This window comes from Echinops telfairi, unplaced genomic scaffold (assembly GCF_000313985.2).
Source record: "Echinops telfairi isolate 266 unplaced genomic scaffold, ASM31398v2 ScPeMD7_42;HRSCAF=159, whole genome shotgun sequence".
Lineage (NCBI taxonomy): Eukaryota > Metazoa > Chordata > Mammalia > Afrosoricida > Tenrecidae > Echinops > Echinops telfairi.
In genome coordinates this window covers 4,367,148-4,394,301 of record NW_022103940.1, presented here as the reverse complement: position 1 = coordinate 4,394,301, position 27,154 = coordinate 4,367,148, and the positions used below count along the sequence as shown (strand labels likewise).

Here is a 27,154-nt window from a genome sequence, read left to right as displayed (position 1 = left end):
TGTACAAATGCGCTTTACACAATTGATGTGTGTATGGATTGTGATAACAGTTGTATGAGCCCCTAATAAAATGTTTTTTTTTTAAAGTAAGAATATTTATTTTTATAAGCACCTTTTTTCTTAAAAATCTAGTATCTGCTTTAGGTTTAGCAAAGAAAAACTTAACCTTTAGAACATTTGTAAATAGGATTGTCTACTGCACAGTGTTGAAACCTATGAAAATACTTCTGAGAGATTGCAGACTTCTTTTTCTCACAGAAAATCCATTACATACTCAATGAAAATTTATTTCAAAGAATGAAATCAATGATAAGGAAAGGTATGCAAAAGCTTTCTCTTAGAGTGGAAGCATCTAATTCTCAGCAACTTCCCAATGATCTGTTACGCAAATCTTGAATTATAAAAGATTATACCAAATTTTCAGTGTTACTTCAGAAAATAACCCCTAAATTTTACATCTCTCCTTGAAACATAAGACAATACTTTGTAAACCAATTAAGAGTTATGCTCTATGTCCAATATACAACCAATCCAAGACTTCCATCTACAGCACAACCTGTCTTTAAAGATAAACGGTGGATTCATTAAGGTAAAAATAAATTGCTCTTGTAAGTTATTAAATGTAACAAAGAGCTCCTATTGTCTGGATTGACTTCTTTTGAATGTTATAAGTGGAGTCATCAAGCAAAAGAAGTAACAAAAGAAAAGGGGCAAAAAGGGATGTACTCTAAATATTTAATGCTGCTTCTGCATTTTGGCTGATAGACACTCTCCAAATTAAATCGCCACACACACAAAAAGCAAATATGTCAGCTCTTCTAAAGTGTTTGAATTGGATTTAATTTATTCTCATTAAACATTTTCCTAGTTTCTTATTTGCATGTCTCTGCTTAATTTCCATTTGTTTTTATCTCACTGATAAATAAGAGTAAATGGAAATATTCTAAATGCAGAATAGCTTGGGGAGTTTATGTACCTTGTCCCTTTGGGATCAGACTGAAGAATGAAGGGGAGACAGAATTTTAGCTCTATAAGCCAGCATTCTGGTAAGCATTTTAAATTGAAATATTTTAACTATGATGACAAGAAATTGGCTTCTGTCTGTTTGGATGTGAAAGCTTTAAGTGGACAGGGGAGTAAAGCTAAAATTTTTATTCTGCCCACAAGCATTTAGAAATATTAAAATAATGTTGTTTTATAAGGTTAGCAATTTTTTCAGGGTTAGAATACATTACATCACAAAACTACCTCGCTAATCTTTTTAATAAACTTGTTTTGTAATTATAATTTTTAAACTCTACTTTAGATGATTAAAAATTAAGTTTGTAGAATCACATCCTAGATAACATTGGAAATCAACCCTAAAAAATTGCTCTAACTTAATTTCTAATCAAGAGAGAAATCAATTCTTAGTGGAAGAGAAGAGCTATAGATATCTAAAAAAGGAGACAGAAGGGCTACAAACGTCAATGACTTGGTGAGAACAACTGCTAACTACACACACACACACACACACACACACAATGGCACCATACGAACAGATGGTTATTATAGAAATACTATCAACTTCAATACTGTGACAAAAATGCTCTTGCACAGCTAACTTTGTGTATCCACAAAGTTCATATGAGAAATAAGAAAGAAAATCTCTAAAATCACTTACCACTTCTATGCCTGAAATATTTGCCATTTTATAATCAGAGCTATTTTCATAATTTATCCAATATACGATTCTCTAAAGCATGTCATTTCAATAATGCAATCATTCCTGGATAATGATTTATCTTTGTTCTGAAACCACTTGAATACCTGCTTATCACAGATCTCATAATGTCAACTTGTTCTTCCACTCTTTAGGAGCATTAAGCATCATTACGTACTGCTGCCAGGAAACCTGTCAACCCAGTTTATTAACCTGGTATCTTGCACTTCAATTCTTATTTAACCTTTGTGCATTACCTCACTTAACAATTTGTATTTCATAGTTCTTTATCAGAATGCAGAGTGGACTTAGTAAAATCAATTATTTAATCCTAAAACCCTAGTTATAATTTATATTAAAAGTACAGCAAATTCCTTTCATCTACTTCTAGGCTTAAATTGTGTCCCCCAAACATTCATGGAATTCCAAGCCCTTGTACCTGTAGATGTAATTCTGTTCGGTCATAGGGTTTTAGTTGTTAAGGAAGGCGTCCTGCTGTAGAGTAGATCCCAAACTTAACTACTTCTAATTTATAAAAATATCGGAATCGACACAGACACGATTAAAGAAATGCTATATAAGGATCCACTGCCGACTAAGGAATGAAGGAATGCCTGGGACCATTGACAAGGAGCGAGGAAAGATGAGGCTTCCTATTCCTTTTCCCATAAGGACTGACAGTCGCTGAAGCCCTCAGACTTGTCTTACATGGTTGCTGGGATTTGGCATAAACTTGATGGCAGTGAGGTTGGTTGAGTTTTATTGACAAGGAAGGAATGCAGAGGGTTAAGACAATAATAATGATAATGATAATAAAATTAATAATCTAATACACTCACTGCCATCAAGTTGATTCCAACACATATCAATCTTAGAGGACAGGGTAGAACTGCCCCTGTGAGCTTCTGAGACTGGACTGTATCCCTTCAGGAGAGACGAAAGCCCCATCTTTCTCCCACAGAGCAATTGATGGTTTCAAGTTGTGTAAGTAGTAAGCCAACTGGGCTCACCCAGCAATCAGTGAGCTTAGTTCACATGGTGAGGTTTTAAAATTTCTTTTCTTTCAATTTTTATTGTAGTTCCTACATGGCACATTATTGATATAAATTTTCAAATTTTAGTTATCTTCTGGTGCAGTGCATAAACCTTTCCATGGGAATTTTCTATTCTTTTTTCTTCTTCTGTCCTTTCTATTAAATTTAAACTCTGTACTTAGCTGACCTGCCAGTGTCAAGATCTTAAGTATTATAAATATTATTTTATATGACTCTGTAGGTTTATTTTCAGTGTAAGTAACTGGAATAAACAAGGGATGAGGAATTCTTCCATATGTCTAAGAACTGTCTTCCTTTGGTAGCTAAAAGCCAAGTAAAATCCCCAAACGACAATTACTTTTTATAATAGACATTAATTTGTCAAAGAATGTTGATACCAAATATACCTAGTATTACAAAAATTTCTTAATCAATTTAAAAATTCATTAATGAATCAATAGTCTATGAAAAAGTTTCCATTAACTAAGCTTCATTTCATAATAAGTTCTATATAGAGAAGTAAAGTTTATCTTTTAAAAGATTAGTCAGACAGAATATTCTTCCATAAGACCTTCAGTCAAAAATATTTATTACGTTTTGTTATACAGTTTAAAGTTATGTTGATATTTTAAATCCTCTATTAGAGAAGCCCCACACTATCTTTCTAACCAGACAGCATATCTCATACACACTATGCTTTCTCATCTCTTCCTTATTGCTTATGTAGTTCCCTCCTCCTGGGTTCTCTTTAATCCTAATCTAAAGCAATCCAAATCTCTCATCCTGCAAAGTAACACTCAAATAGTGCATCTGAAACCTTCCCTGGGTCCTTAATAATACTGGCATCTTTGATGTGTCACTCTTCAGGGACTATTCATTTAACACCACCTAATTTCCCAGGGCTGCTTTAAAGATGTGGTAAGATAACATGTTACACCACGTACTAGTTATGTAGCATTGCGCAATTGTTAATTATTGCTGTAAAGTACTTGTGTAAATATTCTTAGCTTATTCATAACAATAAAATACTTTTCATTTATGAATCTCTATAACATGGGGCAGTAAAAATTACATTTGTAATTTGCAATGTACTTCTACAGAAACTCTTGTTATAAGTGTGCATTCTAAAATATTGCGTACCCTGTGCTTAAAAATAAATAAATGGAAAAGCTAAAGTTCAGAAGAGAAGCATACATGTTTTACTTGGATGCATGAATAAAAATTTGCTTCCACTGCCAGTTCCTAAAAACTTAAAGGATATTTAATTAATTATATTTTGTCTTTGATTCACCATATAAAAAATAATTTAAAAATATTTAGGGTAAACTTACAATATATTAAAATTGTTTGTACATTTCCAATAACCTAATGGTTGACAAGATCAAAATACAATAGAAAGCTAACATAATTCATAAGTCACAATCTTTATTAATTTGAATTAATATAAGTAGCTTAAAAATTAGTAATTTCTTACATATTTTTCTATTAAAACATTTTAATGAGGAATATTATTAACTGCTGACATTATTCAATACATTTTAGGTACAAGTGAATATCATTAAGGATTTTCTATGTTGCAATTATAGTATAAAAATAAGTTTCTGGTAAGATATGACAGACTCTGTTTTTTGTTCATGTAAATGTGTTCTATTATAAAAAGAAACATGCTTGGGCACAAATACATGTGCAGTACTTGTGATTTTATTAGACAAGGCATAGATTCCAAGAAATAGTATAAGGAAGCCCTCTTTAACGATGCTAATTTATCATTCTGTAAGGAAAAGAATGTACATGTCTATGTCTGTCAGAGAAAGTTATTAAGAGCCTACCTCCTCATTTATGCATCACAAGGCAATAAAGTCATCAGTGATGTTTATTTCTGGGTGTAAGACAAATATCGTTCTCAGGAACTTAGAGCATAATTAAATATAGGCACATTGAAAGTGCAGTTACTTTTTTACCTGGCATATGGTGCTGGCAAAGTGCCTTGAAGGACACACCTTCTTATCATTGAGTTAAGTAGTATTGCCTAGCCGCTTTGCTTTAGTCCTTTTAAATGCATTGTTCTCTATTTAAAAAATGAATCCAGTAGGAACACTGCATTGCTAGAGGTGCTCAGGAAGATGGGATTGCCATTTGTTGGCCAGTGTTATATACCATATACACCTTATTTTTTGCAGCTGAAGAAGTTTAGCTCCCAGAATTTGAGAATTTGGCCCAAGTCACAGTCGCTAGAAGTAATAAGTACTCATTTGAATCACGATTTATCCCAAACCATAGTCTATGCTATCTGGGTTTCACATCTATGATATAATGGTGACCTTGCCTCACTCCAAGAATCAAATCACCTTCAAAAGCAAGGGTTGATTGGGGGGAACCCGTCATTATAATTTTCAGAGGAGCTCTTCCCCAACAGTTATACTTCCAATGAAATTCACACTCCACAATGTGGAAACTAACCACAAAAAATGTAACCATGAGGGAACAATTCTGTTATATCTATATATCTATATCTATATATCTCACAATTATGTTTTACCTTACAAAGGAATCATCATGGGAAAAGATCATTTGGAAATAGGCAAAATGAAAATAAATGAAATTGGTTTGCTACCAGTATTTTTTTTCCAAAGTGGGGAAAAAATCCAAGCTATGAGAATGTCAGAGATTCAGTCTTATTTACCTCCCAGTTTTTCCATCAATAAGTCTATTTAATAAGACATATGTGCTTAGTATTGGCAATCGATTTAAACATGAACGAGAACATCATCTCCTTGTAGACTAATGATTACTGTGAATGGACAGGCCTAACAAGTGTGATAGCAAAATGAGCTGGATTGTTGATGAACGATTCTTAGAAACAATATACAATGAAAACACAGAGTTCAGGATGGGGACAAAGTCTTACAGAGAGGGTATATTAGAATATACTTTGATAAAAGAAAATATGAGAAGAATAGACATTATCAGGATCTAAATCCTAATTCCAAATACAGTACATTTGATTGGGATGAGGCAACACATGGTAATTTGAAAGCAGATGTTAATCTAACATCAGGTGATTTGGGCACTGACAGAAAATTCCTTAAACAAACAAAACAAACTCTGATAAAGTAAACCCAAAATATTGCATTTGTAATTCCCTGTCATGATTTGCTTTTCCATGTTTCTCTCGAGGCTTGTGAAATCTTGGTTGCATCCATGATGTGGACTATTAGAAACAGAAGTAGTTTCATTTAGGAACAGCTGTTGTTTTCCAATTGAAATTCACAAGAACAAAATATCAATTTACTGGGCAATAATGCTCATTTAGGGACTCAAAATTACATCTTTTAGCAAAGCATTATAGTTAAAAGGAAATTGCCATGAATTCTTTGACATGAATAATTGTATGTTCCAAAGCAGTTTTTCTGCTGTTGATATGCAAACAACTCTATTTCACATTAAGAAATTGCTATTTAATATTAATCCAAGTGTAGAGAATTGTTCCTTGGTTAAAAACTGAATGTCATTGATAGTTTCTCAAATATTTCACTCACCAAAGTACTGGTGTGAAAAGATAGTGGAAAGATTATCTTTTGTTATCAAACAACAAGTTAATAAAGTGACAATAGCAAAGTGATCTATTTGTCACAGTCTATAGATAAGATGTCAAGCTCTAGGTTATCAGCCTACAGCTTTGACATCATTCATATCTCATAGCTCTCCAACATACTCTCTGTCAGCATTGTTTATTTTCAGCCAGGGGTTAAATAATGACCATGTACTAAGAATGCCTTTGGGAAATTGCTTTGTCTTACATTCTGTTCACCAATTTACTTCAGGGCAAGTTGTCAGTTGTTTTTATTTGGTGGTTTTTGTTTATACTTATTGCATTTATCAATTTGAGACAGACTTCACATTAACCATGAAAAATCAGTTTTGTTTTCATTCCTACATTTTTTTATAATCCTTTATATGCCCATAGGGAGGACTTTAGTCCTCAGTGGCTGCTAATATTATGAACAGTGTTCAAAACAGTTGCTTCACTCACTGTAGCTATCATATTTGTGCAGGCTGATAAGATCTGTAATGGTCTATAAAAATATACTTTTTAAACATTCAGCCTTGGATGAGTGAGTTGACAAACCATCAGCATGGTAGAGTCATGTTTAGCTAATATTTTCTACTCAAGTGGCTAATTATCCACATATTCCTTTACACTTATTTACCTGAGAAGTTAAGCCTGCTTCCTTGGAGTATTCTGGAAGAATAAAAGGAAGTAAGTTCTTGGCCGCTTTGCAGATGCCACTTCCTGAATTTGTAGTCTTGTCTGATGCATCCAGCCATGGTCAACCCTATTGTATATTTCTACACAGCCTTTGACAGCGAGCTCCTGGGCCACATCTCTTCTGAACTGTTTGCTGCCAAAGTTGCAAAGACATCAGAAAACTTCAGTGCTCTGAGCACTGGGGAGAAAGGATTTGGTTGTAAAGGTTCCCACTTTTACAGAATCATTCCTGGGTTACGTGCCAGGGTGGTGACTTCACATGCCATAATGGCACTGTTGGCAAGTCCATTGATGAAGAGAAATTTGAGGATCAGAATTTCATCCTGAACCATATAGGTCCTGGCATCATGTTCATGGCAAATGCTGGACCCAATCCTAACAGTTGCTAGCATTTTATCCTTATCGCTAAAACAATGGTTGGATGCAAGCTTGTGGTCTTTGGTGAGGTGAAAGAAAACACGAACATTGTGGAGCCCATGGAACATTTTGGGGCCAGGAATGGCAAGACCAGAAAGAGGATCACCATCGCTGACTGAGGATAACTCTAATAAATTTCATCTGTATTTCATGTTTTATATTAAGCACCAGACCATTCCTGTGTGCCATGGGAAATCACCCTTCTATTCCCAATGTGCTTGCAGTATCGTTAATCTTTGTGCTCTCACTCTAATACTAGGAAACCCAACAGAAACAGGTAGAAACAAAAACAAAATAAAATGACAAGAAGAGAATAATAATAATTCAAGGAAAGCATAATAAGGAGAAGACCACCATCAATACTTAAAAGCCAGAGAAGAAATTTCTTTCATGGAATTGGGTGAGAAATACTCCAGTCTAGAGCAAATTCAGTTTGGGTCAAGAGGGAAGTCAACTGATCAAGTATCATATTATACCATGGTTTGATCCACTATAATCAAGTTTACAATAATCTCTGTCTGATAGTAAAGCTGTTCGGGTCCTTTGCCTGTGGTTGGAGGGGATGTGCCAGAGGCTTAATCAGACCACATTCTCTGAAGAGGGATTTGGCACTCTCACTATCCTCCATAGCCTTCTACCAATTGAGCGTGCACAATTTAAGCGCTGTTACTTTCCCCTTTGTCCTATTTGGATTGGGTTATAGTCTTCTTTGTACCATATAAGCTGAGGTACTTCTTCCATGTGGTCTTAGTAGACACTGCTCTTAGATGGCTGCTTGTTTGAATACATGCTTCTGAGACCCCAAGACACTATTGCAGTTGATAGACTGACACCATCTGCTTTCTTCGCCACATTTTGCTGTAGCACCCTTATCTTCAGTGATGGTTTCATGATGTCAAGTATTGAGCTGAGTTATGTTATATGAACTGACTGTACTTAGATTTGCACTAAAGTTAAGTGGGAGGCCAGAATCCATCTGCTTGTCCACAGGACATGAACAACTGGCTTACTTTGGCAGTCATATTATTAACAACTACCAAAAAAACCCCGCACAAGAACAACAACAAAACCAAACCAAACAAAAGGCAGAAAAACAAACAAACAAACAAACAAAAGCAAAGAAAGAAAAAAGGAAAACCTCATCAATCATCACCTTGGGGTATAAGGTAATTGCATTGTTAACATCAATATTTTTTCCAATGACATAGAATTTAGGGTAATATTGATATGAAGAGTTTATGCAAGTATACCCAACTGCAAGCTATAATCCCTGAGTTGTCGCTTTGTACAGCTTTATTTCTTTTTAAAAAAATTATTTTATTGGGGGGAGTGCTTGTACAATTCTCATCACAATCCATACATCCGTTGTATCAAGCACATATGTACATTTGCTGCCCTCATCATTCTCAAAACATTTGCCCTCCACCTCAGCCCTTAATATCAGTTGCTCATTTTCCCCCTCCCTCCCCAGCTTTATTTCGTAATTGACTGAGATCTGCTTACACTGACCATAAGGATTGGTGCCAGGGGAAAATTTACTGTATCAATTCTTACAGATGCAGATCCTTGCCTAACAGATTAAAACCTGTCATATTAATGCAAAGGGAGCATTATGGTAGTAAATATTCTGTGGTTCTGGGTTCTCTTTCATTTTACACCCATTAAGCCCAGGGTCCCACCTGAGGTCCAATAACTACCATTTCTAGAGGCTTAGGATGGCTATCCTTTGCTTCCTCTCCCATCCGAGTATTTCAGTCCTAAGTCCAAGGGGACAGGTAGTTTTAAGGTAGGGCCCATTTAAGTCAGTCAGATTTCTAGGTCGTGTCCTTTTGCCGTGGCTCTTGGGGATGCTATGTTTCCTATAAGGCCAGATTCTAGGGTCATCATATTGCTTAGTCCATGGTGTGGTTCATCGAGGGTTGGGTAGAAACACATTTGTAGTGTCTACCCAGGAACATATAACTGGTTTGATTGTCCCCTTAGGTTCCTTACAGTTGTTGTTTAGCATCCCTTCCAGATATGAGGTTGCTCCTCCCAATTTCCCCCGCATAATCACCAACAGAAATGTTGGTGCCTCCTCTAAAATGTAGGTTTCCCTCCCCCGGTCTTAACTTAATTTTCCAATAAGGTTCTCCTCTTTTCCCTATGGAGGGACGGTTGATTTATCACAGCCTTGTTTCAGTTTTGTGCATCATCATCTTCTCCAAGGATGCACCCCAGCCAATGTGAGGTATCCTCTTTGAGGTGATTATTATGAAGTACACATAAGGGGGTTGATATATGGTTTATGGCCAGTAGGTAGCCTATTTACCCTTTTGTTTAGGAATTAGTCTCTAAGATTTTTCAAATTGGCGTTTCTTCTTATAGTAGTGGACTCATATAATATTTGTCCTTTTGTTATTGACTAATTTCACAAAGCATAATGGCTTCCAGGTCATTCTATGTCATGTGGCGTTTCATCACTGCTTTTTAGGGATGCATAGTATTCCATTGTGTGTATGTTCCATAGTTTCTTTATCCACTCTTCAACTTTTGGGTATTTGGGTTGCTTCCAATTTTTTGATATTGTGAACTGGGTTTTTACGAACATGGGAGACCATACATCCACTTGTATTGTATCTCTTATTTCTTTGGGGTATATGCCTAATAGTGGTTTTGCTGGATCGTATGGGATTTCAATTCCCAGTTGCTTAAAGTATTGTCATACCTTTTTCAGAGTGGTTGTATGTACAAATACTTTTTCAACAATACAAATGGTAAGTGTACACGTGACACCTCCAGATGGCATACACAGAAATAAAATATACTGCATCTGTAGGAAGAGACTACGGAGATGCTCTATATCAGTAACTAAACCAAGCCAGCAGGACTGTAGATCATGACAAGTTAAGGTTGAAGCGGAAGAAAATTGAAACAATCCACAAGCACCAAAATGTATCCTGGAGTATATCCCACCTGAATTTTGAGACCCTAACCAGAACAGACTTGACAGGTTGAACATGAATGACAGCAGACCCGATGAGCTGTGGGATGACATCAAGAACATCTTACATGAAGAAAGCAAAGGATCATAAAGAAGACAAGAAAAAAAGAAAATAACAAAATAGATGCTAGAAGAGAATCTGAAACATGCTCTTAATCATACAATAACTAAAGCAAATGAAATAAATGGTGAAGTTAAAGACCTGAACAGAAAATATTAATAGGAATCTTGAGAAGACAAAGAAGTATTTTAATGAAATGTGGAAAAGCTAGAGTTAGGAAAAAAGAAGGTCAGGATATACAAAATTGAAAGAACTGAAGAAAAACTTGAAAGACTTTATGAATAAAATATTGAATAAGTGAAGCATCAAAGTGGAAATAATACACATAGTCACTGTACCCAAAAGAATGAATTGACAGTGAACCATTTCAAGAGGTAGCATATAATCAAGAGCCCTTGGGACTGAAGGAAGAAGTCCATGCTGCAGTGAAGGCATTAGCTATAAACAAGGCACCATGAACTGACAGAATAGCAATTGAAATGTTTCAACAAGCTATGGGGCCACTGAAGCACTCATTCACCTAGGCCGGGCAATTTGGAAGATTTGTCCAACTCAATGGAATAATTGTGTTCATTTCCCCAAAAAGGACCCAACAGAATGCTCAAATTATAGACGATATCATTGATATTGTTCAAGTAAACTTTTTCTGAAAATCATTAAGCAACACTTGCAACAGTACATTGATAGGGAGCTGTCAGAGGTTCAGGCAGGATTAAGAAGAGAGTGTGGATCAAGGGATATCTATCATTGCTGATGCCCCATGGATCTGGCCTGAAATAGGAGAATATAAAGATGTTTACTTGTGTTTTACTGACTATGCAACTACATTAAATTGTGTGGATCATCATAGAGTATGGATATCCTTGAGAAGAATGAAAATTTCAGAACACTTAATAGTATTCGTGTAGAATTTGTCCATGGATCAAGAGGCAGTTGTGCAAACAAAACAAGGAAATACTGCATGGTTTAAAATCAGGAAAGCTGTGCAACAGGATTGTACCCTCTCATTTTGCTTAATTAATCTTTGGGCCGAGCAAAGAAGCAGAGGGGGTGGAAGCGTTAGTCTGCTGTTAATAAAAGTACTAGAAATATAACACAATTCAGATTTAGTTTGTTAGAAATCCAAAATATAGCAGCCCACTCCCTTGCAGTGAAAATTTCTTTTACGCTGAATTAGCAGGGATGTTCTAACTTAGGAAGGAAGCAAGTAAGACCATTTAGATAATCATTGGGGCATGAGACCTCAATGGATGGTGATCTGAGATGGTGGTCTGACAATCCCATGGGTAAATGTAGATGTGAATCTGTGCTCTGATTACTCCCTGAAGAAATGTGAAGCCTGCCTCTTTTGTCACATTGATTGGTGTCCTGTTCTCATTGCAAGATGACAGTGAGTTTGGTGTTTTGGTTTTAGATTTTCTGACCCTTGGAGCTTGGGCTGAATTCCTTGGGTTTGAGGTTTACAGTGGAGTGGCATACTTTTGGGGCATTTATTATCATCTCTGAAAAAACTTTGTACCACGTCCTGGTGAACAACTGTATCCTGATCATTTCTCACTTGCACTTCCACCTGATAACAACTTTAATAAATCCTTTAGTCTTGAATATTGTTTGTTAGTTCTATGTGAATATTGCAACAAATATTAGAACCTAAACAAAAACATAGAGAATCTTGTGTATGACAGAACACAGTTGCTATATAGTAATTTCTCCAGCTATTTCAAATACAAAGATGTCATCGACGGTTATCATGAATTTACCCATTGTTGTTAAATTTAGCTCTTGATTTAACCAAAGTATTTATTTAAACACACTTTTCAAATTGATAAGATTAAATTACACTTGTAGCTCATGTCAGAATTGACTTGAAGCTGTTGGGTTTCAGGCTTAAAAAATAAAAACCAAACAAACAAAACAAAAAACCCACAATTTCAGAGGAAATCCTGAACTATATATTACATATGACTGATTTTCAATTTATTTATTTTTTATGTGAATTCATAGAAGACCTGACCTTCACCCCTGTATTTATTTTTCTTTGCAAATACATTTTAGTGAGAAATGTTATTTTCCAGTGAAGGCTAAATTAAAGAAGCACCAGATAAAAAGGAGCTGTGGCTAGTAATCTAATGATTTTCATAATAATTTTCATAATCTAATGATTTTTGAAAATCATCCAATTTCTGGATTCCAGCTTCTGTTGTTATGGCATGCACTATCAATGTTTCCAAATTATATGGAAAACATGTATATGCTCAAGCTTATATTCATCTGAACTTTGTTTTCATTAGAAACTTAAATTGGATGATAAAATATTAAAACTTACCTATCTAATAGCAACAATTATAAGAGTTTCTTTAATATTAAGTTATCAAAATATTTAAAATGTAACTTCAAAATGTTTTCCAACTGCTTATTTACCATTGAGCAATAAAGCAAATTTCGGATTTATTTTAAAGGGAAAATAGTTACTGATTTAGGTGGTAGGTTGTCTTGGATTATTTTCTAAAGGCCTGGAACCTCAAATCAATGAAAAAAAAGTCAGAAATGAAAGTGGCAGCATCATTACCAACCCTACATATTTAGAAAGTTTATAAACCAATATTGTGACTAGTTATATGCTAACAAATTAGATAACCTAGATAAAATATATAAATTTCAAGAAATGCATAAACAAGGTGGTATAGTGTATTACCAGTTGAGCTGCTAACTGCAAGGTCACCAATTCAAAACCACCAATCACTCCATGAAAGAGAGATGAATCTTTCTACTCCTGTAAAGATTACAATCTTGGAAGCCCACAGTGGCACTACTACTGTGTCCTATAGCATTTATATTAATCTGAACCAACTCTATAACAGTGAGTTTTGAGACCTAAATTGACTCATAAGGAATGGAAAACCTCAACAGACACAAAAAGGGAAACATTGAACCAGTTATTAGAAATGCCTTGACAAAGAAAAGTCCTTGACCAAATGGCTTCAAAGATGAAGTCGTTTAAAAATTTAAATAAATGATGCCAGTTCTTCTCAACCTCTTCCAAAAGCATAGAGGTGGACCAAGGTTTTCCTATAGAACCATTCTCTTGTGGCCCATGAACGATGTTGTGAAACTTTAAAGGACAGTTTGCAAAAGTTTGAAGACCCAAGTTTCCCATAATACATCATGTGGGACACTAAGGGCTGGAAAGAAAATAGGTAACACGATAATACCGGGATTATTCTTCACTTGCATTCTACAGAAGTATGGTTGTGCTGTTTCTGTTTTTGCTTACCTGATGGGAATTTGCTCTATCCCGATAACCAACCAATGCTAGTGTAATAGTCTCTGAAACATACATGCACAACTGCCCCCGCCCTCTCTTGACTTGCATTTCTAGTAAGGGTCACTTATCACTCTTGGAGGGGGTTGGTTGATTTGGGTGACCTTAGCACAATGTTGTGTAATCAAAATGTAATGGTCTTCTCTCTCTCCCCCACATCTTGAGAAATGCCCCCGCTGAGGCGAAGTCTCCTCTCTCAAAGTGGTTTCTAAAATGTGCTCAGAAAGGGGGCGATATATAGTTCATGGGCATTAGACAGGATTGTTACGTCTTTGCTTGGAAACCTGAAGTAGAAGATTACCTGGCCAGAGAGCAATTCAAACTCATCTGCAACTGATTTATCGCACTGGCAAACTCCTTTGGATTTAAGGTTGAATTGCCCTGGTGAGAGAAGAAACAGATGAAAGCTTTCCTAATGTTTGGTTAGGATTTCTTGCTTCGAAGTTGCCCCAGGAATGGTGGGCCAGGGCTACACATGTTTATGATTTTAATGCTCTCCTTGTTTTCTTATGACATGCTTTAGTATGATTCTTTGTGAATGAGACTTAATGAAAGTTTTGCCTTATCACCAACCCCCATTGCTAATGTGAACAATGTCCATTCACTAAAGGGTTCAATCTGTATACATCAACAATGCAATCTGAAAAGCTGGCCTACACATGTATAATTTCTTTCTCTCAATAGTATTTTAATTTCTATACAATTGGCTAATTTAATGATATCAATAGTATTAAAACTGAAAGTTGCTAAAAAATGCAATGGAATACCAAAAAATCCATATTCTAGGCATTATGGAGCTGGAATGGACTTTCATTGGCTATTTTGAATCCAGAAATTATTTGGATTATTATGCTGGGAATGAAACCATCAAGAGGAATACTGTTATATTCATTCCTACAAAGGACACTTCAAGATCTATCTTGAAGTAAAATTCTGTCTGTGGTAGAATTATATCTATCTGTATTCAAGGACGTACAATCAATACAACTATTATTCAAATTTATTCACCAAAAGCCAAAGCTAGTGATAAAATAGTTAAAGAATTCTACCAACAACTTCACTCTGAAATTATTAACCATGCAATCAGGAGGCATTGATAATTAGTGGCTATTGGATGCAAAAGTTGGAAACAAAGAGGAAGGAACCATAGTTGGAAAATATGGCCTTTGTGATACAGTTGAAGCCTGAGATCACAGGATATAATTTTCCAAGGCAAATTTCTTTTCATTGAAAACAGTTTTTCAACAACCCAGAATGGTGTTTATACATATGGACGTCTCCAGAGGAAATACACAGAAATCAAATTGACTACATCTGTGGGGAGAGATAGTGGAGAAGCTCAATATTAGCAGCTAATATCATCCCAGTGACCGACAGTGGAACAGACTTGCTCATATGTGAGTTCAGGTGGAAACTGAAGATAATTAAAACAAGACTAAGAGAGCCACAATACGACCTTGAGTATAGCCCACTTGAACTTCAAGAACATCTTAAGAACCGATTTTTAAGCATTGAACACTAATGACAGATTAAATCAAGGACATCATAAAGGAAGAAAGCAAAAGTTCATTAAAAAGATAGGAAATAAAGAAAAGTTCTTTGTGGATATAAGAAGAGACTCTGAGATTGCTCTTATAATCATAGAATAGCTAAAGCAAATGGAAGAAATGATGAAGTCAAAGAGCTGAACAGAAAATTTCAAAGGACCACTCAAGAAGGCAAAGTAAAATATTATAATGAAATGTGCAAAGACTAAGGTTAGAAAATCAAAATGGGAGAACATTATCAGTATTGGCCTATGTACATATATTTATATGGCAATACACTGAGGTAGTGGATGGACTGTCGGCCTCTGCTCATACCCTCCCTCAATACAAGAACACATTGTTCTAACAAATTGGCAATCTGAGATGCTCACCCTCCTGTCACAATCGCTGAAAACAAAATGGGTGCATAAGCAAATGTGGTGAAGAAGGCAGATGGTGCCCGGCTATTAAAAGATACAGCGTCTGGGGTCTTAAAGGCTGGAAGTGAAACAAGCGGCCATCCAGCAGAGAAACAAGCCCACATAGAAGAAGTACACCAGCCTGTGCAAGCATGAGGTGTCATCGGAACCAGGTAACAGGCATCAGAAGATCCTTAACAGTCAAACAAACAAAATCATATGGTTAAGCATGAGGGGGCTTGGAGCAGAGACCAAAAACCCATCTGTAGAAAATGGTACACCCCCCACAGTGGGGTCACAGGGAAGGGATGAGTCAACAAGGGTGCAGTAAAGCACCCTTGAAACACACAATATTTCTCTGGTTCCTTGAGGCTTCTTCACCCCCACCACAATGACCAAAGTGATGTCTCTCACTTTGGACTAGACCAGAGCACGTACACAGCTGTAGATAAGAGCTAAGAGCTCAGGACACACACAACCCAGGAGCAGGAATGGGAAGAGAGATACCAGATGGGAAGGGTAAAGGCGGGGGGAGGAGAGGAAGAAGGGAAAACTGATCGACACACAACCACAAACACCCCTCCAGGAGAAAGAACATGGGGGAAGGGAGACAGTGATCGGTGTAAGACATGGAAATAATAATTTATAATCTATCAATGAGTGGGGGGAGAAGGGGGATAAAAGAGGAGCTGATACCAAGGGCTCAATAGAAAGCAACTGTCTAGAAAAGAATGATAGTAACACATATACAAATATGCCTGATACAATTGATGTATGGTTTGTAATAAGCATTGTAAGAGCTCTCAATAAAATGATTTTTTAAAAAGAATTCAAGAAAAATTTCAAGCCTTGATTTGTAATATTGAAGGATTTTATGAACAAAATATTGAATTATGCAGGAAGCATCAGAAGATGATGGAAAGCTTGTTGAGACAAGGCTGGAAAATCAACTTAAAACCAGGTTAAGGGTGTATCTACATTTCAGAAGAGGCACTTATGTTTCTGCTGGTGGGCATCATGAGTAAATAAGGATGAACAACCTCACATCAAGAAGGGATGCTAAATAACAACTGTAGGGAATCTGAAGGGAGAATAAAACCTGTTTATGTCCCTGGGTAGACACTTTGTAAGTTTCTACTCGACCTTCATTGAACCATGCCATGGTCTAAGCACAAGATTGAACTTAGAAGCTGACCTTATTGAGAACATGGCATCCCCCAAAGGTCACAGGAGAAGGATTCCATGTGGAAACCCAGCTGAATGAACTGAACCCTACCTCAATATTACACCTAACCCTTGGACATAGGTCTGAAACTCCCAGATTGGAGAGGAAGCTAAAGATGGGCACCCAAGATTGTGGAAAGGGTAGTCTCTGGATTTGGGGTGGGACCTCTGGCTTACTGGGCACCCAGTGAAAGGGGACCCAAATCCACCATATGTTTAGTACCTCAATGCTTTCCTTGCATTAATATAAGTATTACTCTGATAGGGAAGGATCCACCCTTATAAGAAAGGTTACAGTGAATTTTCCCATAGCATCAACTCCCCACACTCAATGAGAACAGAGCCCAATCAATTAAGAAATCAATTTATATAAAGCAACATCACATGATATGCAGAGTTGCACTTGGATTATACTTCACATAAACTCATCTTCCCTACAGCACCTTGAACGCTATGTTATTGTATAAATTATTGATGTTACCAATGTAATCATCTTATACCCTTGGAAATTATCGAAAATGTTTATTTGTGAGTGTGTGGTTTTTTTTTGGGGGGGTTGTTTGCCCTCCTTGCATTTCTGTCTCTGTTCATTGGTTTTATTTTCTTTTATTATTGTTCTTGTTGGTTTTAAAAATTTTGTTCACAATATAAATGCCAAAGTACTCCAGAGTTGTTCATATCCCATGATAAGCAATTGGTTTCTGGGATCCACTTCATTTTAGCCTAATCCAAGCACAGTTAGTTATAACATAACCCTGCTCAATACTCGATGTCATGAAGAGATCACTGAAGATAAGGGTGCTACAGCAAAGTGTGGTGAAGAAAGCAGATGGTGCCTGGCTATCAATCAGAATAGTGTCTAGGGTCTTATAGTCTTGCATTCAAATAAGCAGCCATCTAAGCGAGAAATCAACTAACTCCACATGAAAGAAGCACACCAGCTTGTATGATCCAAAGATGACAATTACAAAATTTGAATATTTGGAAGAGAAAAGCATCGGAGCTAAGATTATGAACACCCATTTTGTGGAGGACAATGGGGGACAGTGGGAGCCCCAAATCTATCTACAGAGTATCTAGTCAGACTGAGCTACTGGCAACTGAGCTACTGAGCTACTGCTCTAGCCACAGGCAGGAGTCTCAAACAGCCTTATTATCAGGCAGAGAGCATTATAATCTTGATTATGCTGGACCACCCTATAGACACGACCTGAATTTGTTCTAGGTGAAGTATCTCTTTCTGTTCTATTGCAGAAATTTCTTCCCTGACTTTTTGAATCTCCTTTCTTAGCATTACTTTCAGTTTTGTCTTTAAACTATAATGATTTTATCCTTACCACTTTAGTGTGGTTTTGCTTTTTATTGTTCTCTTTTGGGTCTCTCAGCTGTGAAACACAGCAGGAGTGGATACATAATGATAATAACTGATACAAGGGGATATAGGGACTACAGGGGTTGGGGTAGTTGATGGGGAGAAAAAGGGAATTTGGGAAGTAAATAATGAAGACAAGAGTAGGGAGGGAGCACTAGAAAGGATTGTGATTGCACAACTCATTTTAAATGTGATTTAATCATGGGGGGGATGCTCTAAAATTGATGCGATAATGATTGTATAATTCTCCTAGATATGACTGAACTATTGAATTGTATAATACATAAATTACATGCCAATAAAAATGTTGGGGGGAAAAGAAATATTTCAACCTGAAAATGGGCATTTGTGTAAAACCCACAGTGAACATTATTCTCAATGGTAAAAGCAAGAGTGGAAGTTGAATTCCTTGGCACAGGAATAAGACAGGGATACCATTCTCACAACTTTTATTCAACCTTGTACTGAGTTCTAACCAAAGAAATTAATCAAGAAAAAGAAACAAATCATATTTAAAGTGGAAAAGAGAAAATAAAATATTTATATGCACAGATGACCTCTATTAATCCACTGTCTCAGTGGATACAAATGAGCCTGTGTCTAGTAAAATGTCCGTTTTTATTCTCTATATACAGAAAACCTAGTAGATATGAAAGGACAAGTTTGTGCATTCATTTTAAAAGTAATTCAGCTTTTAAAAAATGGCATTCTGCATATTAAAGAAAACGTTTTAAGTAGCTTATCCCTGTGTTTTAACAAGGGACTAGTGACTCAAAGAGGTGAAATTTTTTTGCATTTTGTTTCCACTTTTTGTTATTATTTAGATTTTGGGTGTATCTTTTCTAGACTGGGAAGGAATTGATTGATTTTTAACTAAATTGAGATACTTAAAATAAAAAACAAACAAACAAACAAGTGACTGCCATTGAGTTGATTACAACTCATAAGGACCCAGTCTATCGAACATGGTAGAACTGCCCCTGTCGTTTCTGAGACTGTACAGTTTTATGTCTCTCCTGTCTTCTGAAGAGCCATTGGTGTTTTTGAACCTGACCTTGAGGTTAACCGCCCAAAACATAACCTACTACACCACCAGGATAACTATGAGTCAGAATTGACTCTGATGACAGTTAGGTTTTTTCCATTTTTGGACACTTGTCAATTGTAATTAAGTACCACACTTCTTTTAGTGACCATATTTTAGTTAATTCCCAATTGTTTTAGAAATTTTTATTGAGGAATTACATGAAATGCCAAGTTTTATTTTAGACCCTCTTTCTTACTCTAGTTTTTAATTTCTCAGCATGTAAACTTCATATTGAGTCATTTAATCTCCACTTATTTATAGGAAGTTTTAATTGTTCAACTCTATGCATCATATCTTATGTAGTAAACAATGCTATGGAGTCGAGTCTAACTCATGTAACACTATAAGACAGTAGAGAACTACCCTATAGATTTTCTGAGGCTGTAAATTTTTATGGAGACTCCTGTATTTTTATACCTCACAGTGTCGAGTAGGTTTGATCCATCCACCTAGTTGTTAGCAGTTGAGCTCATAACCACTGTGCTGTTAGAGCTCCCTTTACATAATATTTTTTTCATTAAAAGAGAAATATCAGGAAATGTTCCACATACAGAGTGATTCTTCAGTTTAACATCTGTGCTACAAACTGTGAATCTTTTACTATGATAAGTTCAAGATCCTGTTAGCAATGTCAAAGAGCAACACGCAATCTGGAAATAAAGCTGCTCACTCAGTGTCAGGGGCTGATGGGATGTGATTAATGAAGGAGATAATGGACCAAAGAAAGAAAGCAACAGAAGAAACTTGTTCTCTCTTTTTTAAGTCTTTATTAGCGTAAGCTGATATGTACCATTTTATTATACATATAATAATAATAGCTCATTTCAGGACTTTTGATAATGAAGATGTGGTCATGAAATATAGCATTTTGATGCTCAATAGATAGTTTGTAAAAAACTAAGATCTAATGATAATAAGTTGTGGAACATAAGCTTCGTGTTCAAATTTGAAACACGCAATGTTCATTCTAAAGAGCCAAATAAATTACAATTGGAATACTTTTGAAGATAAAGTATTAGACATATGAGGCAAACTTTACCATAAAAATTTATCACCATTGAGTTGCTTCCAACTGATAGCAATGCTATAGGACAGGGTAGAACTGTCCCTGTCAGTTTCTGAAGACTGTAACTCTTTACAGGAACAGGAAGTCCCATCTTTCTCCCACAGAGCAGCACTGAAGTCGAAAAATAATTTAAACTGTTTTAAAATAAAACAAGCCAGGTGAATGTTTTAAATAAAAATTATTGATTTCTAATCATGTACTCATTCCAAAATAAGCATTTTTGTTTTATGTCAGACCTGAAAATAACACAACATTTTGTTCTTTAATTGTTTATAGCACATGTTTTACCCATGTAAATCTGGCTTCTATATGAAAGCATAAATTGTAAATTGGGAAGAGGCAGGCATTAGAAGCTGTGAAAACCATGAAGGTTTCCGGATGTTTCTTGAAAGCATTTTATGAAAGACAACTCTGCTTTTTCAAGAACTCTAAAGGTTTCTGGAAAATACTTTCTGAAAGAATTATTTCAGTTATTTTAAAACTACCTTTGAACACACCTACATAGCTCCCACCATGCTATTGCTTTATTTCGTTTGTACATTGTAATTTATTAAGATTCCATGTATTTTACTTACCTCTAAATTTATGTGACCATGTCTAAAGCAACATTATTTTATTGACCATGAGTTAGTAATCTAAACATTTAAATATTAAATTTTCCTAAAATGTCCTGCTTTGTGTGTGTGTGTGGTTTGTGTGTTTATTTCCATCCTCTCTTTCTTAGCTTTTGTTTTATTTAGGGAATGAAAGCACATAATTTTTCAGTTTACCAAACCTAATGATTAGATTGACAATACATTTATAATGGAAGCAAGTTTGACATGATGTTAGTAAGTCTGTAGACTTGTAGTTCATTAAGTAGAGTGTTTAATGTTTATATTCAAAACACTAAAGATTGATAAAAACTATATATACATATATGTAACTTAAGGGATCTTGGATTTTTTTAACTTTTAAGACCATAGTAAAAGACTACAATAAATAGATAATAGTTTCCTTACTTTAAATTTTCTATAATATTCTCTAATGATTCTCAACATGTTTCCAAAAGCTGACTTGCTCGTTATGCATTCATTTTAAAATTAAGTTTATTTACACTTCAATCTTAACAACTCTGTTTTTCCCATGGTTTAAAAGGAAAAAAAAGCTATAAAATTCAATATGATATCATTTGAATAAATCAATTCTAGAAATCACTGTAGTTTCTTAGAGAAAGTAACTTAAAGAAAAGGTCTGATTTTAGAAAATAAAACAAGGCTGTAGTAAATACTTCTTTTTTAATTTAAATCATTTTATTGGGGGCTCATACAGCTCTTATCACAATCCATACATACATCCATGTGTCAAGCACATTTGTACATATATTGCCATCATCATTTTCAAAACATTTTCTTTCTACTTGAGTCCTTGGTATCAGCTCATTTTCTACCTCCTCCACCCTCCCTCCCTCATGAATGTTTGATAATTTATAATTTTTTTCCCATGTCTTACACGGACTGCTGTTTCCTTTCACCCACTTTTCTGTTGTCCAACCTCCTGGGAGGAAGTTTATATGTAGATCATTGTCACCGGTTCCCCCTTTCTCCTCCCATCTTCCTCTTCCCCTCCTGGTATTGCTACTTTCATTATTGGTCCTGAGGGCTTTATCTGTCCTAGATTCCATGTCCTTCCAGCTCTTATCTGTACCAGTGTACATGCTCCATTCTGGCCGGATTTATAAGGCAGAATTGGGGTCATGAAAGTGGTGGGGAGGAAGCATTAAAGAACGAGAGGAAAGTTGTATGTTTCATCGGTGCTATTCTGCACCTTGACTGGCTCATCTCTTCCTTGTGACCCTTCTGTAAGGGGATGTCCAATTGTCTACAGATGGGCTTTGGGTCTCCACTCGGCACCCGCCATTCACATTTATATGATTTTTTGGTTCTGTTTCTGAAATAGTAAAATATTCTCTCTATCACCTTGTAGAATACTAAACTTTACCTCTTTAAGAGCACGGCACTTCAAAATGTGTGTAAATGAATAAAGATGCTCATATTTATAATGTCAGTTTCTATATGACTTTTCTTTTATAAAATTTGCTGGATATACCCTAATCATTTTAGTCTTGCATATTTTAGTAAAATATTAGAGCATATTTCTCTACATAAAGTGTACTACAGGTCAACTTTCATCTTTAGAACCATATCTAAAGAACATTTTCAAACTGAATAAATCTTAAAAATTTAATATATTGAAGATTCCTTTCTAAGAATTATGCATTCTTGGGTTCTAACATATATAACGTATAGCTTACTATTTCATATATAATGGCTTAAACTATTTGGATTATATATTAGTCATCACTGGTATATATATTTGCTTTACTACCACTTGTCTGTAGGTTTTTCATACTGTGATGGCTTGTGTGTTGATGCTGGAAGCTATGTCACTGGTATTTCAAATACCAGCAGGATCGCCCAAAATGAACATGTTTCAGTGGAGCCTCCAGATGAAGAACACACTACAAAGGACTTCACTTCCCATTTTGGAGTATAAGTAGCCTCTGAATACTGTATGCATAGCATGAAAACATTGTCGGATACTGAAGGCCTAATGAATGGAATCAGAGCATAGCCAGAGATAGTGCCAAAGGATGGGCCCCAGGGATCCGAAGGCACTTGAATTGTGACTGAAGAGGAGCTACCTTCTCAAAGTTGAATTGATCATGGTGACGTGAATAGAGAAAAGGCTGTGAGAGTAAAATTTTTTTTTGAGATTTTCATTCAAGGATAGAGCACAGCTCAAAATGAGAAGAAACAGCTACAAAATATATTAATAATCAGAATTTGAATGCGCAAAGTATGTGTCTAGTAGAAATGGAAGTTTTCAGAAATGAAATTGAATATATACAGACCATTACCATCAGATTACTTAGCTAAAATGGTTCCCTATACTGTGGATTAAATAATTAAGAGGGATGGTGTTACATTCATCAAAAAGGATATTTCAATATCTATGTTGAAATGCAATGCTATTTTTGATAGGATTATATCTGTCTACCTTCAAGGAAATCCAATTAATGAAACTTACTCAAATTTATACATCACCCACAAAAAGTGGTGGTGAAGAAATTGAACCATTCTACCAACATCTTCAGTCCGAAATTGGTCAGATATAAAGAAGGAAACAGAGGGGGGAAAAATTCGTTGGAAAATATGGTCTTGGAGATAGGAATCAAGCTCGAGATGGTATGATAGAATTTTTCAGGACCAAGGACTTGTTCATAGTAAATACCTTTTTCAGCAATGCAAACAGTGACTACACACAGGAGTATGTCTGTGGGAAAATAACTGGAATCCTGGTGTTGTAGAGGTTACACATAGGGTTGAAATCTGCATGGACAGCAATTCAAAACCACCAGCAGTTCTGCAAGAGAAAGACTGAGCTTTCTACTCCTGTAAACAGTTACAGTCTCAGAAACACATATGGGGGTGGTTATAAGTCAGCATGGACTGGATGGTAGTGAGTTTTGGCTTCGTGGGAGGGAAGATAGGGAAGCTCAATAGAAGCAGCTAAACCCAGGCCAAGGCTGACTGTGGAACATGCCTCCAATTACTCATATGTAAGTTGAAGGTGAACTTCAGGTTTAAACTGAATTAAAACAAAACAAGTCCATCAAATCTAAATATGATTTTTAATATATACCATCTGGATTTTTGAGAAAATCTCAAAAAATAAAAATAAAAGTGGATGTCAAAAGAGACCCTGAAACTTGTTCTTAATTTAAGTAGCTAAGGCAAATGGAAGAACTTTAGTGCTGAACAGAAAATTTTAAAAAGCAGCTGGAGAAGACAGTCAAACATTATAGTGAAATGTGCAAATCTAGAGATAGAAGACCAAGAAGGAAGAAAATGCTCAGCATATCTTAAACTAAAAGACATGAAGAAAAAATTCAATCCTTGAGTTGAAATGTTGAAAGATTCTAATGATAAAATATTGAGCAATGCAAGAAGCATCCAAAGAAGATGAAAAGAATACAGCGAATTTGAATCCACGGTGCCAAGAGGAACTACTTGACATGACACAATTTCAGGAGATAGCACATGAGCAAGAACCAATGGCGCCAAATGAAGAACTCCAAGATGCACTGAAAGCATTAGCCAAGGTCAAAGCTCCAAGAACTAACTGATGGACTGCCAACTGAACTGTTTCAACAAGTTGATGAAGCACTGGAAAGCCTCATCTATGCAAGGAATTTGGGAGACAGCTACTTGGCCAGTTGACTGGAAGAGATTCATCTTTGTACTCATTCCAAAGCTACTTGGCAAATTGACTGGAAAAGATCCATATTTGAACTCATCCCATCAGAATGCTCCTATCATAGATACTACCATTTATATCATATACAAGTAAAATTTTGCTGAAGATCATCCAACTACAGTTTCAGGGAGCTTTCAGAGGGTAAGGCCAGATTCAGAAGAGAATTTGGAACAAAGGATATAATTGCTGAAGTCAGATTCACATATCCTGGATTTTAATACAGAAACACATTGAACACACAACAACAACAAAAAACCTCAACAAGAATAACAAAGTTAATCAGATGAAAACCTCACTCAAAAAGTAAGGAGAAAATACCAAAGACTAAAACAAATTTAAATGCATCATTATGAAGATTAAATGATAGTGTGTTACATCTTAGCCTAGCTGTATCTGCAACTATCCATTTTCCAAAGCCTTCTGCAGGTTAACAGGAAATATGAATACAAATGTTAGCAAGTATTTGAGCAAGGAATTTGTTAGCATGAGTGACTTAATACATCATCACGATGTAATTATTCTTTAGTAAATAAACCCTAATTTCTGTGCATCCATGCCTAATTTTCATTAAAACTGCATCACTGCACACATATTTAATCCAAAGAATTTTTAATTTGGGTTGAGCGTCTACTTCCCAGCCTGCTCCCAGTATTGGGAAGAAGAATGCTAGGCAAATAAGAGCATGAGAGAGAGGTGTTTGTTGTTTTTTTTCCCAGCTGTTGCTTAAAAGCTTCATGGTGTTTTAGAGATGATATTACACCCCAGAAAAGGGGTATGATGCATCTTTAAAAGTTAAACAAAATCATCTTTATATTTATAAAATTCTCTAGAAATCTTTCATGACAGTTTATTTAACAAGGTGTCATTGAAACTGTATAGATGACTGATGGGACCGGTGTAAAATCAACATGAAATGTTTCTAAATGTCAGCAAAATATGACCATCTAAAAGTTTATAAAGATGGACTGTCTGTGAAAGTGAAACACACACATAAAAATGTTTATTGTATTTTTTGGGCTTTCTGGTATGCAATTACAAATTCATAGAAGCATTATATTAGATTTTCCTTGGACTTCATGTCATCAAAGGTCTAATTTGCTTTTGACATTTACCTTATTAAAACTTTTGTCTTTTTCTCATTGGAGAAGTTTTTCCTTATCCCCTGTGGAAAAATACTCAGAGAACTTCTTGGAAAACATTAGCTTAACCTTCACTAAAAATTGATATACAAAATAACAGGAGACTATCAATATATAAATATCATTAAAGAAATCATATATATATATATATAAAGTCAAACATTATTGCTTTTTCATTTATCTTAAGGCATTAATGATATAGAAACAAATAAAGCATGACAGAATTAACGAAGAAAATACACTCAAACATAAATATCATATAACGAGAGTCCTTATTGACTCTCGTTGAATGGAATTGTTTATCTACTCATATTTACGTTCTTTGTAGTTTGTATAAAGCAAGTATTATCATTAGACAAGAGCCCATTCCTTTCTCAAAGTGATGTTTTGGTGGGTATGTTTTTGCATTGCATTGTTACTAAAGCAAGAGGAATAGAGTGAAGTCAATGCTGGAGGCTTAATGGGAAATAAAGAATAGATAGTACGAAACTGAAATTTGAAAATAAATAGGAATCAGTGAAGCTTTCATTTGAAATGAGAAAATTTTGTGGGGCAGCAATTTGAAGTTTATGTATGTATTGCTCACATACATACATCTTTTTTTTATCAATAAGCTACAAGTACACAAGTACAGGGTCATTCTTATTATGATGGTTTTATCTACATATGAACTTAAATGAAGGTAAGTAAAAAAGTATTTCTACAGAATTAAATTATAGAAACCTTTATTAAGCAAAATACCAAACTGTAAACCTATAGTTTCTTAACAATCCTCCATCTAAGTCTATATATATTTCTGAAGGGGGTATATCCATATATTTTACCCTTCCCTAACTAAATCTGCCCTCTTCAATTTACATCATACCAATACAGTAGTCTTGGTATTCCCAGGGAATTCAAATTGTGTTCCTTCTCAACGTTATTTGAGTATTGGGAGTAAAAAAGGGCCGTCGGGAAGATAAAGTAAGGTTTCCAAATAAAATTCTATTGGACATTTTTTGCTCCACGGCTGAGCAGGTGCATTGTTGTCACAGGGCAAAAAAGTCCTCAGTGCAATTTTCTTGGATTTTTTTTCAATTTTCTTGATCTGAAATGTCTTTATAATAAGTGCTCCCTTCCTTTTCTACCTCCCCATGATTACCGTGTGTCCTTCAAGAAAAATCCATCCAAATTACTTCTGTGTAATCACAAAAATCAGTGGCTATATTCTTCTGCACGTACCTTTCTACTTTT

General features: G+C 35.4%; 1 protein-coding gene and 1 pseudogene across 1 annotated transcript in view; both read left to right on the top strand.

Moving 5' to 3' along the window:
• The window catches only part of DACH2 (dachshund family transcription factor 2), a 781,274-nt gene that overhangs the window by 337,344 nt on the left and 416,776 nt on the right, over window positions 1-27,154 (top strand). The gene's annotated exons all lie outside the window — the stretch shown is intronic.
• LOC101657975 lies at window positions 7,064-7,542 on the top strand (annotated as a pseudogene).